The 17,477-nt window shown below is 38.8% G+C and overlaps 1 long non-coding RNA gene across 2 annotated transcripts in view; it reads right to left on the reverse strand.

The window, feature by feature from the left end:
* Positions 1–1,190: 1,190 nt before the first annotated feature.
* Positions 1,191–17,477, reverse strand: part of LOC129438109 (uncharacterized) — a 53,019-nt gene continuing 36,732 nt past the window's right edge. Inside the window, exons 3-5 of one of the 2 annotated variants that reach the window (XR_012367580.1) lie at positions 5,754–5,943; positions 5,536–5,657; positions 1,191–3,501 (exon numbers count right to left, since the gene is read on the reverse strand). This is a non-coding gene — a long non-coding RNA (uncharacterized lncRNA). Of the gene's footprint in view, positions 3,502–5,535; positions 5,663–5,753; positions 5,944–17,477 lie in introns of both variants that reach the window. The other variant, XR_012367579.1, reaches the window with a different exon arrangement.

A 17,477-nucleotide genomic window follows, 5' to 3' on the forward strand; every position in this document is an offset into this window, starting at 1 on the left:
GACTCCTGAAAGCCAGTTTGGAAATGAATCCGTGCGCCTGACACCCGGAGATCATCGAGAACTGTAAAAGAGCTACAGGCGCATGAAGACTGATTAAACGGCAGCCAGACTAAAATATGCTATTTTTTAAAGCATAGATAATGTGTTCTGTTTATGTGTTGACAGATGGAGTAGATTTTTGGTGTCGTAGTTAATTAAAGGAGAAAAATGATAGCACGGGTTGATAGGGAAACATCAATCATTGATTGTGCACAGAAAATAACATTTGCAGAGAGAACATCAAATACACTACACAGTTACATATAGATTATAATATTAAATCCTCTTTACAGAATCTGTAAATATAGTGTAAAACAAAAAATACTGCCCCGAAAAAAATTCATTACAAATATATACATACAGTATATCCCACAAGACAACATTAAGGTAATTCAAACTAGCTGCGATTACAGATTTGCGCAAAAATTTAGCTGTATTTTCAACAAAATACGAATGATGCCGTTTCCATTATCCGGTGTTATGCGACTGAAACATAGTTTTTCATCTTTCGACAAGTAATTCACATCACTTCGACTAATGTTGCTAGGTTTACTAATATCACATCCACCGCAGTAGCCATTATTTTTAACAGGAGAAGACGTAAGAATGTTATCCAAACATTAGTGGCAAGGAAGTCTCTTAAACTTGGGAGCAGACACATATTGAGGTGTTTTTGGAAGGTTTTAGTACATACCTCGTCATCTTCAAATAATGATTATTTGACTTACTTGCATCAAGTGACCTAAAAATACGAATAACCTGTATCCAGTGCACCTTTTCTGAATTGCCTGAAAAACCACCTCATGCGAGCGATATCTGGGAGTTTTTAATTCGCAATATTTAAGAGCACCTATTGTCCGATTCATTTTTAGTGTACACTGCACACTGCAAAAAAAATTTTCAAGAAAAAAAAATCATAGTATTTTTGTCGTTTTCAGTAAAAATATTAAATTAGGTTGCTTTTTCTTAATGAGCATGAAAACAAGTATAATTTTAGACCCAAAATGTTAAATGTAAGTGATTTTGTGCATAAAACAAGCAAAAAAAAAAAATATCTGCCAATGGGTTAAGCTATTTTTACACAAAATAACATTGTTTTTAGCATTGAAATAGGTGCTCTTTAATTTGTGCAATTTGAAGGGTAATGGAAACACAGTTACTGTAATTTTTTTAAAGTCAGTATCTATCACTGCTTGGCTTGCAGCCTGTTGTGATACTTTTCTAAGTTGTCTTGAATTTCAAAGCTTGATCTAAACATCATATACTCTACAACTGTGGGAAAGTGGTAGTGGAAAGATTTAAAACATGAAGAGCAAGCTGAGACATCATCTCTAAAGGACTCATGCATAACTATCACAAATCATCATTTCACTTTGTGTAATACATATATGTTATTTCAAGCAGTTTCATTACAATTTACGATTTAAAAAGGAAACAAAGACGTTGCAGGTTCTGCGAGGGCCACGTACTGTAAACGTATGCGCATGACTGTACATCCACCCATACATACATAAACAAGCAGTGCATCGGCTGGGGTCTCAGTATTGTCATTCATCCTCTCTAATGCCTGGCCCAGGGTCTCGTCGCAGGGCAGGGGAGAAGGCAGCACTCTTTACCTCCCGGGGTTTCCATTATCCCTCCGCCATTCTCTAAAATGGAGGTCATATCAGGTGCCATTTTCACAACCTGCGTCTCCAGATGCACCATTTTCTCCTAAAATGACACACACATTATGCTTTAACAGTGAAGCACATCTGAAATCGCAGCCCGCGACCTCCACTGGGACTTGAAAGGCAAAAAACAAACAATAAAACATGAAAACCATCACAATATACAAGAATTGTTTTCCTTCTGCACAGCATAACCCATAAAGTGAGGGAATTTTCGAAAATGGCGACTCCCCGTTGACAGAATGCTCCTGTGCATGGAGGTGATTTCCTGTCAAAGGAACATCAGATGAGGTTTATTTGGCTCTATAAAACACATTGCGAGGCATTTAAAGGCGAAAGACTACACAGAGAAAAAGCTTTTGACTTTGACTATGCTGTTTATAAACCTTTTCTCTTTTTCACTTGACACATTTTGTATGCAAAACTTAAAATGAGGATAATTTTTGAAATGTCACCATGTTGGGTTTTGGAAGTAGTGTAAGTGTGCTGGTACTGTAAACTAATTTAAACTGCAAATGTCTCTTGAGCAACCCCTTTAAATGTTGGTTGGTTGCGCAGTATTTGTTTCTGGTGTACATGGATATGGTGGCCTGGTCCACCATCAACTTGTCTTCTCAATACTGCATTTTACTATATCTTGAATACCGAATAATTTGTTCATAATGAGCTTTGCCCACCAAAAACCAAATACTGAAATTTAACAACAATGTCAGATTTTTTCGCCCGCAGCCATATTTGCCCCAGCCATGCTGCCTGTTTGGTAAAACAGTCCAACATCATGATCATAAAAAAAATGTCCTGATGAGATGGTATGATTGAAACACATCAAGCGCATCATAGTTCTTCATATTCCCAGGCTCTTCTTTATTGCCAAGTTACCAGCGACTTACCAACAGTGAGTCCCTCCTGCTCGAACAGTACAGCAGATGCCAGTCTCAGCTGCTCAGTGGCTGGTCAGGGAACTGTGGTGCGGTGGAATACCTGCCTTTCAAAGCGAAACAATGCCAACATCTGTTTATTGCCATGTGCAGGGAAAGCACAGTTATGGTTGCACTAAAAACAAAAAACAATGAAAAGCAGTTGTCGGCAAGGCTCCCTCTTTCAGCCATCTGGATAATTGATCATTTGATATCATAAAAAGACGGCAAATGTCTCGTAATAGCCCGCATCTTAAAAACATGTTCATTGGCTCGCTCCTTCCCTGGCTTGCTTTTTATCCGCGTGCATTCTTGGGACCTGTCATGATGATTATGAAAGACACATTACGGGAGGGATTATGCATCATCGATTAATGGCCTCCGTTTATCCACCATTCACCGGCGCTCCAAGGGAACCTTTAGCAGGTGACTCCTCCACGGCTATATCCTTGGTGTGTCCGTGACAAACACACTTACGCTTGTCAATCAGAAGATGTGGAGTCACCGAACCGGGTCACCTGCGTCGTACACATCCTGAATCATTTACTGTCACCTCAAAGACATTTCCAGTCATACAACGGCCGTCATTGTCTACAGGAAAGGTCTGATTGCCCCACGCTATCTCTCTGATAGCTTTCTCACCCTCTCCCCCTGCATTATGTAGATAACCTGTGACGATATATATTGCATAGGGGTCAGCCAGAGGTTGCAATCACACACTGTGACAGAGATAACCGATCCCGGCACGTCAGCAGCACAGGGGGTGGAGAAGGCCCCCGCTGTAGGGTGTCCTCGTCGTGCCTGCTAGACAATCGTGTAGATCAGGGGGTGGTAGAGACGTGCTTGAGGGAGGACCGGGAAATGGCCTTTGATCACTGGCAAGGAAATGAAGGAGGAAGGGGAAAATCAGTGCAACATCTGACATGCAAACCTGCCTTACAACATAAAAACAGGTAATAATGCGCAAAATTATTAGACTTATTGGAATGTCTTCCCTTAATATTTGGTAATTCATTGAATACATTCATCTTTTAATCTCTCAAATAAAGACCTTTATTTGATAAGTCCTCCAACATGTCAGAACAAATTGGCAAAAAAATGGTCCCTAGCTGTCCATAGGGCGGTACCCTTTTTAAAAAAGTGCAATTTACTCACGTTTACATTTGGCCTCTGTTTTCTGTATAACCCTCTTGCTATTTATTTCTCACTGGTTTATTATTGTAGTAAAACGGATTTCATATTCACCCTGCCTCTTCCTTAACCCTCAAACGCTCCTCGTTTTCTGTTACACTACTGGCCCTTGGGGTCTATATGACCCTAAAAATGAAAGCTTAATTGTAAGAAAAATATGAATTTTCAATAATACAAATAATATATAATTTTTTTGTTTATTCTCATCTATACAATAAAGCTGTGTTTTGAGAGATTTGAAGTACATTTGTACCTTAAATTCCTTAACCACACCATTAGCTTGCCTGAAAAATATATTTTTTTTAAAAAATTCACATAAATAATTATCTAAATTTGATTTAAATTGTATTTAGATATTGATCTATGTGTTAGGTGTTGTAGTCAGCCATCTGTTTTTAGAAGAAAAAAACACATAAAGGAATTACAGATTAGAAATTAAATCATTTCGACCAGCAAATGCCCATAGAGACCCATTCATTTCACTGGATGTGGCCAACTGCTCAAATCACTACTTTAGTGATACATTTTGTGAATTAATTTTTATATAAACATTAGAAAGAACATTAAAAATAAATATTATTTCAAATAGTAATTTTTGTAGTTTTTTGATGCATTTTGAAATGTCAGTTTTTACAAAATGCCACAGAAATTTGACTGAGTGTAAGTGTGTGTGTGTGCGTGTGTGCGTCCTTGTGGGGACATTTTGATGTCCCCATGAGGAAACAAGCTTATAAATCAAACAGAATGATGTTTGTGAAAATGTGAAATAGCAGAAAGTTTTCTGTGATGGTTAGGGTTAGGGTTTGGGTTAGGTGAAGGGAATAAAAATTATACAGTTTGTATAGTATAAATGCATTATGTCTATGAAATGTCCCCACAAAACATGGAAACCAGAATCCAGTGTGTGTGTGTGTGTGTGTGTGTGTGTGTGTGTGTGTGTGTGTGTGTGTGTGTGTGTGTGTGTGTGTGCGTGCGTGCGTGCGTGCGTGCGTGCGTGCGTGCGTGTGTGTGTGTGTGTGTGTGCGCATGTGTTTTCTACATTGCATTTGTGCACAAGTACAAGGCCTTCATTTCTGTATCAACATTTTCAGATTGATGCTGGATTTATTGATATTTCTTTTTTGACAAATGCAAAAAAAATACAAAAAAATTTTTTTTTGCATTTCCCATTGATTTTCAATTGGGGTCATATTGACCCCAAGGGACAGATTAATAAAAAAAATCCTTACCTTTAGAACAACCAAATCAAGCCCAGATTATTTAGGAAAAGACACGAAATTGTATATCTCTGAGATGAAGGGAACCTTGTTTTAAATTATGAAATGTTGTTTGGGGTCATATAGACCCCAAGGACCGTTTGAGGGTTAAACATCATGCTAAAAAACAACCTGTGGTTGCTTTCCCATCTTGCTGTGCCATTTTTGGCCAAAACAAGTTGCACTGTGGACCCGACCTCATAACGATAACAATTCAACTACTTATAATGGCTATAATGTAGAAGGTTGGACTACATCGATATATTCATTTCCATAACCAGGTTCTTACATATGCAGAAAGACATGGCTGAGTGCCAAGAACACAAAGTTCTTATGAGACTAATGCAAGAGACACCTGGACACAGGGTACATGAGGTAGAGAGAGCCACAGGGAGTGATATCTGATCCAGCAGTTTCAATAAACACCCCACATTCGCAGGGAACATCAGAAGACCCAATTACCTGCAGGAGCGCTCTGCTGGACCAAATGACTGCGTGCGCTGCTGGAACAGGTGAGGAAGTGGGATGTGTGAGATTAAGGAAAGACAGAGAGAACCGTGTCAGCGACTTCCTCTCATTTCTGTCTAGGCTTTGGAGAGACAAACAGAAGCCATGTAGCAGCTAACAACAGGTGGTGTTTAATAAAGGACTGAGAGTGAGTGTATACAGAAGAAATGTACCTGTTGAACCACCTGGAAGTGGTAGCTTTTATGGTTTAATGACAGATCCATCCAGTTTCACTCAAATCTCCTGATCCAGTTGAGTAGCTTGTGAATTTAGACTTGAACTGAAGCCCCTAAAGTCAGCATCCAAATGACTCTTTTTTTTGTGAAATGGAAGATTGAAGTCTCTTGATCATCAAAGATGAAGCTGGAAAGAAGGGCAGAAGATATCTGTATGCAGTGTACTTTGCTGCCCCTTGTGGCTGCAGTAGGCATATCGGGAATGTCTTGTTGACAACCTACTCGGGCTTCTTGTAAGAGTTTTTTCCAGAGGGACATTTAGACTTTCTTTCTCGGTTTCAACCAGAGCAGGGACCTCTTATTACTTTCCCGATAATTACATTCATTTGCAAAACAGCGAGACAATGGCATGGAAAAGAACAGGACTGCTGGCGAGAAGGAGGGGGTGAAAATTGACAGCAGTAAAGGGCATGCTCAGATGCGGTCGGTAAGAAAATGAGAAAGGAGCTGGATGAGGGTAAAGTTTAGAGATGGACAAACTTTGATAGGCTTGAACAGGTATTTTTGTAAGCCTTACAATGGTTTCATTGGCTAAAGTAGCATGCATTATATGCAATAAACTAACAATGAGCATTACTTTTACAGCAAGTATTATTCTTTGCTAATGTTAATGCAATTGTTTTTTTATGTTAACTAATGCAAATAAATGGAACCTTTTCCATTTATATATTTACTTATACATATGCAGCTAAATTTGACCCCCGATGATCATTTACATTTATGCATTTTGGCAGACGCCAGACAAAAGCAACTAACAGTGCATTTAATCTGTACATTTCTTGATCATGTATGTTCCCTGCGATTGAACCCACTTCAGCACGGCTAACACAGTGTTCAACCCATTGAGCTTAATGCAAAAAAGGCCGACTTAAGAAATGTTTCATTTTTGGGGGGAAGCTGTGACAAAAATGTGCCACATGTAATAGGCATGGCACTTGCTCTCTTTAAATATATACAGCTTCAAAAAAAGGCCTTACTAAACGTCCCCCACTTTGACATCGCCCAAACACCGGTTCCCCCACTTTGAATACATCTCACCTGAGCTGAAGCTATAATAAAGGGGGACTGTGAAGACCTAATCCAGAATTGGAGAGGAGCGAGCGTGGGGTGGATTTACAGTGCTGGAGAGCACACAGAGCGCCTTGTAATTAGGAAGCGAATTTGTCATGCTCTCCGGCACGGCACGCGGATGAGAGCCCCTGAATAGCAATCTTCCCACTGTTTACCCAGAGAGGGACGACCGGCACTGCCGCATGGTGCTGTAGCCACACCGAGATTAATATTTGATGCAGACCGAGGGAATGTGTGCTTGGCTCCTATTTATTTAGGGTATTGTGAAAATATGGGGAAATTTGCAATTTTATTGGCTTTTCTGCACGGCACTGCGGGCGAGGGGAAGAGAGAGGGGATATGGAGTGGGGTGATGACCTCTGACCTCCATACAGATCCTCAGTGGAGCATAAGACGCACCAGTGTTCGGTTAAGCTCATCTACAATCGCATTTCTACTGCCCGATGTCCAGAAACAGCAGGACTGAAACAGAATTTAAGCACCCAAGTCTGTCTGACACAGAATAACAGGCTTATATCTACACCACATGTGTGCATTCAGCTGCTGAAGGTAAATGGTTAGGGTTAGCAATAACAGTGACATAAGCAATAGGGGTGGGGGATTATTACACTTGTGAGTATGAACATCATTTTGTTGACCCAGTCTGTGAAAAACCCAACTAAAGGCATTTTTTCTACGTAAAATCATCCTACATAATGTAAAGATCATTCCATGAAAATATAAGAAAAATATCATATCTTAAAGGGACACTACACTTTCTTTGAAAATATACTCATTCTCCAGCTCCCCCAGAGCTAAACATTTGATTTCTACCATTTTGAAATCCATTTAGCCGATCTCTGGGTCTGGCGCTACCACTTTTAGCATAGCTTAGCACAATCCATTGAATCTGATTAGACCATTAGCATTGCGCCAAAAAATAAGCAAAGAGTTTCAATATTTGTCCTATTTAAAACGTTACTCTTCTGTAGTTAAACCGTGAACTAAGACCAACAGAAAATTAAAAGTTGTGATTTTCTAGGCAGATATGTCTAGGAACTATACTCTCATTCTGGCGTAATAATCAAGGATTTTGCTGCGATAACATGACTGCAGGAGGCGTAGTGATATTGTGCAGCACCTGAAAATAGTCCCCTGCCATTGAAAGCTACCAAGAGGGCCTATTTTTGGGCAGTGTGTAATATCATTATAGGAAAAATATTGAAACTCTTTGGTTATTTTTTTAGCGCGATACTAATGGTCTAATCAGATTCAATGGACTGTGCTAAGCTATGCTAAAAGTGGTACCCAGAGATCAGCTGAATGGATTCAAAAAAGATAAAAACTCAAGGGGAGCTGGAAAATGAGCAAATTTTCACACAAAAAAGTGGTGTCCCTTTCAATATTGAGTGGATAAGGTCAAAGATTGAAATCAATGTGAAATCAATTAAACTTTTATCAAATTTACTTTTTATTTTAAGCTTTCCTAAGAAACTTTTTACACAATCTGACATCTCAAAATACCTATAAACAGACTTCTCCTCATTTGTAAAGTAGCACTGTGAACACAAAAAGAAAAATGCATGTAAAAGCTTTTCTAGATCTTAGCTAGACATCAGCCAGCGAGGCTCATTACTCAGTTTATACATTCATCACACAGCCTATGGTTGGCACCAAACAGCCAAAAAGCTTATCCAAAAAAGCTTGTGTGTGGTTTCACTAAGAAGCCCATAATCTGCCAGTGGTAATTCTGGTGACATCATGGCTTGAAAGATGATGCGAATCAGATAGCCATGGTCATCATAAGCAGAATAAAGATGGGAACTATTTCTAATTTGAAGTCAATCAGTTCCCAATCTTATTTATCAGTGGGGTTATATAAAAGTCAGCTGTTGTAGATTTATGATGCATTCCCACAGTGAAACCCAAGAACCAATATGACACTGCTTTATTTTAGCCAGTCATTTAAAAAAGGCATTTTGAATTAGTATGAAGAAAAATCTCTCACATCAAAAAGTGTTTTGACCAGATGTCACCCTTAACTGTTGGTTAGCATGAATTACTAGTCATCTTGACAGTATGTTGAAATATTGCACATGGCTACATTGTTAGCAAACATGTCTCAAAACAACATGATATCACGAAAAGTCGTGTTATAGCCACAAAAAATTGATTAATTTATTCGTGTCCATGGCACGAAATTCAGGTTTTTTTTGTGCTTTGAGCACGAATATCTTTTTCATGTCAGTCGCACAAATTTCTATAAATAGTTTTTTGTGTCCGTGGCACAACTTTATTTTTTGTGTCATTTTATTTATTGTTTTCTCATTTTTTCCCTATTTTTAAATCATTGTCGCTTGGGGTTGGGGTTACATTTGAGGTTTTGGTTAGGATGTACCTTTATGTATTGGTTTCTACTGAGGATGCGTATAAATAGCACGAAGTGTAAAACTCGTGCAATACATACGCCAACTTCCACTTTAGGCGTTCATATGATAGCGAAAATGGTAAAAAATAGCAAAAAAATTAAGAAACCAATAAATAAAACAACAAAAAAAGATGCACCGTTTAAGTGAATGGTAAGGACTTGCGTATCATATGCACGCCAAAGTGGAATTTGGCGTATGTATTGCACGAGTTTTACACTTCATGCTATTTATACACATTTTCAGGAGACTGGGCTGGTTTCTACATGTTAGGATGTCTAAAAATCAGTGGCGGCTTGTGACTGCTCATCCGAGGGGTGCTAATTCAAAGTAAGTGTTCGGAGTGTCGAGTGTTGCTCGTGTTTTCAAAATATGTGTTTGTTGCGTCATGTGAACCATATGCATCATGTGTTTTTTGAAAATACGCGAAATTTTTTTGTGATTGTTGCGGGCAAAAATCCTCGATTTTGCGGCACGTTTTCTTAAAAAATGCGATGGAATATGCGGGATATTTATGCAATTTATGCGATGGAATTGCGGAAATTTTCGAAAATTGCGGAACTTGCAAAAGCTGCAATGATGTTCACGTCACATAATCACGTCACTTCATAACGTTCCCATGGCAATAGAGGACAGGGCTGGGCTTTTGAGAAGTAAATGCAACATTTTTCAAGTTTCTGCTAATATATATGTGACTTTTTGCTACGAAAATGCGGAGATTATGAAATCATGCAAGCCCCGCATATTTTGTGCGCGGAAATATGTAATTAATGCGGCGAAAGTGCATCGTATTTGGAAAAAATGCAGCCCCGCATAAATATGCGGACTTTGGCTGATTATGCAATATATCGCGCGATCGCACAATCGCATTTTTATTGAGGGACTGAAAAGTAAACTCTGATTATGAATGAGATTATGCGAGTATCGGGCAAATGCGAGCGTCTCTTTTATCATAAACCCTTTAGAGGCGTCTGCAGCAGGCACTTATTTTGACAAAACACGTTGATGCAGACAGGATCTCTCGACGTGCAGGACACATATTTTGAAAAAAGGAACCACACACATGATGGGCTACATACATGTTGTGACAAACTTCACATCGAGCACCCTCGAAAAAAGAAGTCACCGGCCGGCACTGGTAAAAATGTAACAAAGTAATTCCAACCCCAAGCGACAATGGTACCAAGAAAATAGGAAAAAATATGAGAAAACAACACACAAAATGCAACAAAAAAGAAAGTCATGCAACGGACACGAAAAGCCATCCACAGAAATTCGTGCGACCGACACAAAAAAGACATTTGTGGTCAAGACACAAAAAAAACTGAATTTCGTGCTATGGACACAATGAATTAGTAAAAATTTTTGTTACTATAACACGACTTTCCGTGAGAAAGGAATGCTGGGAGCTTTAGCCACAGAAACGTCTCCAGCTCTACAGAAATCAGCTGCTAAACCGTGTACGCATGTGGGTCAATGGCCTTTTCAACCACCCCGCTATAGTCAGAACAACACTGTCTTTAAATAAATAGGAGCTATACACGCAGAGATGCGTGAGAAGGGGCGTACTGGAACGAAATGCTCAAAACTCCGACTTCAATCCAAATCACGCTGCGATAGACAAACACAGAGGAAGCATATGTGTCTCACCCAGCTGTTATTAGTATTCCGGATACATGGGGGAGGACCGACAGCAGTCGTGTATTTTTTTCGCAAATATGCATATAATTTATTGTGGGGAACACAATTTACATGGGTAGTCAATGCCTGTTTTATAGCCTCACAAATAGATGTATGAACTGAAGCATATAATGGCTGAAACCAGCAGGCGCAAATACATTCTAAATCTTCCAAATGTGCACCAGGAAAAATGTAACCAAGGTATATAAAACAGATTAATTCTTGCATATTATGTATTGGTTTTTGATTTACAAATCTAATCCGGGGAAATTTGCAGGAGGACGTGGCTGGTTTGTAAAATGCCACAGGGATGGTGGGTGGACGGCTCGTCTCCAGGGCAGACGTCTCATGTGGCAATCGTGTGTGGATTTGAGATGGTAATTTAGAAGCGATATTAGAAAAAGGGAACAAGGATAGTTAAACAGGCTATGAAAATGTCTAAAATAACAATTTTTATCTTGGAGCACAATGATGGAAGTGGTCTTCACCCACACCGCATTTCCATGTCTCGATACTTGAAGCAAATGCACTGTGCACCTCATCTTCACAGCCTGGAGAGAGGAGCACTGTAGCCTGTACACTTTATCTTCAACCACAATAGAGCCGGCACAAAAGGGTGGCAGCCACCTGATGACGACCTCTGCCCAATTCCCTCCAGATAAATTTGAGATAAAATAGCCCCTAAACCTCTAGTGTTAACTACTGCTCCAATTGGAAGGACAGCTATTCCCAAGTGTATAGCGATTTTTCAGCAAGACTCCATTAATCCGATAGCAATGTTGTGCGTGCAACCAGGAGTTTTGCGGTGGGTTTGATCGAAGGGGATATTGTTAATGCATTAGCCGTTAAAGGTTTACAATGCACATATAAAAACACACCGAAATGAGATTGTGACATAAATCAGCCCATTCATGGTCTGGGACGATGAAGAAAGAGCCTGCCCGTGGAAGTAGAAGCAATGGGTTAATTGACAGCTTAATGGTCAATAACTTGTGATAGGGTATAACCTCTGTAAGAGGTAGTATGCTAATTGTACATTTGGGAGCGTCTTTTAAAGTGAATCACTGTCAACAACAACAAAAAAAAAGAGGTTGAGTGAGTCGGTGTGGGGAGAATTGAGGTCATTACATGCGTGCATTACCCATAAAGCAATGCTTCTCACAATGGCTCAAAAGTGTCAATATGGGTCAAGGCCAGAATGCTAAGCTCCCTGGGGAAGCGTTATAAAAACGGAAGAATTATGTGAGTCAGACACACAATCTGGCCTTTGCAGTGACGTCCAGTCATGAAGCGGCTTTAGTAGTTAGCGCTATATCTCTGTCAAGTGTCAATGGCAGATTGTGATTAGCATGGTAAGTTTAAAAGGAGCACACATGTGAATACATGCTAAGCTATATTATCAACATGTGTTTGCTCAGCATTGCATTTACAGTGCAAAAGGTCAAGGGTTCGAACCCAGAAAACATACATGCTAATTAGAAAAATAATGCACTAAGTTTCTTTGGATAACAGCGTCATCCAAATGCATAACATGGGAGGATGGTTACGCTAATATGGCCAAAATACACGTGGGTGTCAGAGACCAGACTAAGGGCAGCAAAACCAACCATGCCATCTTTCCTCTGCCTTATATGCTGGATGACTGAACCAAATGCCATTTGGTTAGACGCACGCAGATGATCAATATCTAGACAGCATACAGGCTCACACATACCAGCATAAACACACACACGCACATAGCGTTAGCAGACGGAATCAGTGCCGGTTCTAACCTTAAAACAATCACAAGCCAGCAGTCTTATTAATCTTTAACAAGGCAATCTCTGCCAGCGCCACATCGGCTGAGGCAAAACAAGCGGAGGGAAAAAATCATCAAAGTACGTGCGTTAAATAATACATTCGGTTGTGATATGAAAGTGAAAATAGAAGCAAAGTTGTTCGTTTGCTAAGTGACTTGTGCGGTTTCCCTCCAGTGGGTTTGAGGAATCCATTTGCTGGCAGTTTTATATCGGCACATTTATTTCAGCTGCGCTTTTTAATTAAATTCCTTTTAAATTAAAAGTCTACCAACTTTATCCTAAACAGACATCAGCATTCCGATAAAACATTGTAAAATCGCTGCTTTTCAAGAAGATCGTCTGCGCGCAGATAAAAGAGGTTTACTTGGCGGCACCTGATTGTCTTTCTTCGTTTGAAGCAGATGCAAAATACTATAGTATATTTAAGTAATTGCTAAAGCAAACTGTAGTAAAATTCCTAGATGATAAAGTGTCTTTGAAGTATGCATAGTAGTACATATTAAAAGTATACTACAGTATTTACAACAGCCCACCAGTTCACTATATATAAAATGTACTATAGTAAAAACTAAAGTATACCTTAATATTTCTTTATGTGTAAAATACATGTATAAACATTGTCAATTCAGAGAAAAAAAGCACATATGTTAACTATAGATTCTTGGTTTTAATCAGCTAAATGTAAATACGGGTAAACACCCATGTCTTGTGTGAACCAGTTTACACCTGGGTTCAAATGCTGGAGAAGTGAAGCTGGCTTTAACACACCACAACTGGAAACTAACAGATGATTTGTGCCCCTGACTATGGCAGAAAGTGTGAGAGTAAATAGATAAATCAAAGGTGAATTCTCTGTCTGGTCTTTAGTAGGTCACTGTTTCTGTCCTAGATCCATTAGGGAATATTAGGGGGTGCATTATTAGAAGGTGGGGGGGTAAGAGGACGAGAGAGCAGCCCTGCAGAAGGGGCAAAAGCACGTAATCTGCTATGAACAACCATCTACAAAATGAAAACAAATGAGGTGTCACCCAAGGTGGAAATATATCCCTTTCTATTTTTAGCTATCCGTTATCCAATTCTTGATTGATGGGTGCAGAGTTCCTGAGAAACACTTACTGTAGAAAAATTATAACATTAATGGTTTATTTTATTTGCTTACATACTGATCAGAGTTAAAGGGCCCATATTATTAAAAATCCACTTTTACAAGGTGTTTAGACATAAATGTTTGTTGGCAGTGTGTGAACACAAAAACCAAACATTGAAAAAAATCCACCCACTCTTCGTTTTATAACCCCATTAAACCAGAGCAGTCTCATTAGAGATGCTGTTTTGATTCTTTTGTTAATGTGATGTCACTCTAACAAAGCCACAGCCACTGACTGGCTAGTTAACATACCCAAAAGCTTTTCTAAATTTGTTTGTTAGAACGTTGTAGCACTAATGTGGCTAAAGATACTGTATTGTCCCAGACTAAAATAAAAGGAATCAGATCTTTTTATAACCGAAAGCAGTAGCTCATTTGCATTTAAAGGTACATTATGAAAACAGCACATTTTGCTCCTGCCCAAATAGGGGCATTTTTGACCTGCTATAACACATGATTTGTGTGGTATTTTGAGCTGAAACTTCACAGACACATTCTCGGCACACGTGAGCAGTGTTGGGAAAAGTTACTTTTAAAAGTAATGCATTACAATATTACGTTACTCCTAAAAAAAGTAAATAATTGCGTTACTTAGTTACTTTTCGTGGAAAGGAATACTTACGTTACTTTTTAGTTACTTTTGCATTACTTTTTCAAGGCTGAGGCTTAATCTCTTTCAGGCCTTGCAGGTGTTTTTATGACTGAAAAGTTCTGCATTCAGAAAGTGCATATTTCACCATAAAAATGTCAAGCGCTGCCCTGCCATCTCAGTTTCTGACTCAAACTGTTCCCACACAGGCGTGTACGCATAGAGTGCGTAATGTGGCTACGTTTAGTTTAATTCAGTACATATTTTTTTAATCAAATTAATTACAATAAAAAAGTACCTTGCATTACTTTCTTAAAAAAGTAACTCAAATATTAATGTGTACATTTAAAAAGTAATGCATTACTTTACTCGTTACTTCAGAAAAGTAATATTATTACGTAATGCACGTTACTTGTAATGCGTTACCCCCAACACTGCACATGAGACTTAAATTACATCTTGTAAAAGTAAAAAACTGTCCCTTTAATTCTATCAAAGTGACTTTATAAGTCTAATGTAAATGTATGAATCACAGCTTTACTATTAACTCTTTCCCCGCCATTGACGAGTTATCTCGGCAATTAAGAGAAAACGTTTGCATAAAAAATGTGTTCCTGATGAGGTTTTATGTTAATCTGTAATACTGCAGTTATCCACTATTTATAAAAAAAAATGAAGCAAAAAAATATTTACAAATTTTAAACTCTGTGTATGTTTTGATTATTGTTCTGAATCTGTTCTCTTACAAAATTCCTTCACAAAAATGCAATAATTTCAGCTTTTTACTAAAAAAAAATTCTTTTTTAAGAACAATACCCATATTTAAGAGTTTATAAGCAGAGAAAAAAATATAGATAGGATGAAACATTTTTTTCTCGTTTTGTTTGTTTGTTTATTGTTTGTTTGAAAGCAGAGGGTCTGTTCTTTCATTTGATATATTTGTATGTTTATATGTTTGTAGAAGAAAATGTTCCTAAAATGCATTTTGTGAAAATCACAAAAAATGTTTGCAGGCAACTTTTCAAAAAATGGCTGCAGGGGAATGAGTTAAAAATGTCACAATCCAAGGTTCCTCAAATAAGCATTTCTTTCCTACCTTTTGAACCTTTATCCAATAAAAAAAACCTTTGTGCAACAGTAATATTCATCTAATGCTAAAGGTTTTATATGGAACCATACAGCCAAAATAGTTATGGCATTGATATGGCATTGAGTTTTCTTGAGACCAATGTCTTCTAGAAATGAGACAGATATTCTAGATAGACAGACAGACAATAGTTCGTTTGGAAACCTTTGCCTTGTCATACAGAAATGTAGCTCACCATGATCCGTTGTAAAATGTCTCAAGATGCTTTATCATTATAGACAGAGACGAGGGAGAGGGCACATTCTGTTTTATTTATTTCCATACACGAGCAACCGAGAAAAGCTCATCATGCATGCATCTAATTAATGAACAGTTTAAATGTCATGATATTGGGGGTTGAAGAGAACTTGACAGGGAAGCAGAGCTAAGCTGAAATAGGGCAGCGTTTCTCTCTGTAGAACCCAGACACCCCAGGGTTCAAACTTAATTCACTATGTAAGGTACTCAATCCTGCCTCTTAACAACCTCTCTGCCAGCCTGGCCCATCTGGAGGCCACGGTGGGAGGCTCCGCCCAGACAGACAACCTCCTCCCTGTTCTGCACCCTCTCTTCAGCAGCCCAAATATTAAATTAAAAATTAGGGCCTTTTGTCGCCTTGTTAGGGGTCTGCTGAAGGATGGTAATTGAGCCTTTACCTGCTGGGTGGACCGGGTGAATGCTGAATAAAGGGGCAGGTCTTTTGGAGACCACCCTTATACCATCCTTGATGTGCTCACACTGAGCTATTTGGTATTTGTTATAGATCAACAAATGTACAAACATATCTCACCAATATAAAAACTCTATTTTAGTGTCCAGTCTTGCCAAAAAAATCAAGCAATAGCCATCATTTCAACATCTAGGTTTACGATATAGTCCGGCAATGAGTAACCCACTCTCTAGCCGAAATAAACTTGAATGTGGTTACATGACGTTGTACAATATTCCATCATGTAAGCAAAGCTGACAGTGATTACAAGGTGTTTGGTTTCATTAATTTATTTATTTTTGGACTATGTTCATATTTTGAGAGCCCAAATTTTGCCTTGTTTTAGCCTAGGTCTCTATGTTTTTGAGCGGCTATTGGACGTTTTTAAATGCAAAATCGCTTGCTTGGTATTGAAGTCCTACACAGCAATATCAACATTTAAAGGGACACATGCTGTCTCATTAACCCATTGTAGTTGTGATGTAACAAGAACGCCTTGCATTATAACAGGTCTGCTGTGCACTGCTTATACAGGACAGAAACTACAGTAAGACAAAGATACGAGACAAAAATACATTATGTACATGACACACACCTACCCCATATCACATTAATGCATTATGCAGATGCTTTTATCCAAAAGTGACTTTCAGTTCATTCAAGGTGTAAATGTTTTATCAGTATGTGTGTTTCTTAGAAACAAACCCATGACCTTTGAGGTACTGAAGCAATGCTGTACCAATTGAGCTGCTGAAACGCATTGTGAATGTACCCTTCAGCAGATCCATGTGTGAATATGTAAATGCCCTCGTATGAATAAATTATAATTCCTAATTCTTGTGCGAACACGGCAGCCGGGCGAGGGGGACTGGCCCTTTAAAGCGGTCGCCCGTATTCAAAGCAAGCTGATTTTCCCCGTCTCTCAGATAAGGGGTTTGAAAAACAGGAACCCAATTCCCATTATCTGCTTCCCTTATTGTCTGCATTAACCTTCCCCATGGTAACTTGTTCTTCGTAATGCTACACTTGTCTAGCCGCAACACATCAGCACAGCAAGCCAATTGTGTCATGCAAATGAATCCAGGCCCTTTTGTAAAGCCTGCGAGAGAGCAACGGTTTATCAGGAACACGTCTG

The sequence above is a fragment of the Misgurnus anguillicaudatus genome, chromosome 24 (assembly GCF_027580225.2).
Source record: "Misgurnus anguillicaudatus chromosome 24, ASM2758022v2, whole genome shotgun sequence".
Classification (NCBI taxonomy): domain Eukaryota; kingdom Metazoa; phylum Chordata; class Actinopteri; order Cypriniformes; family Cobitidae; genus Misgurnus; species Misgurnus anguillicaudatus.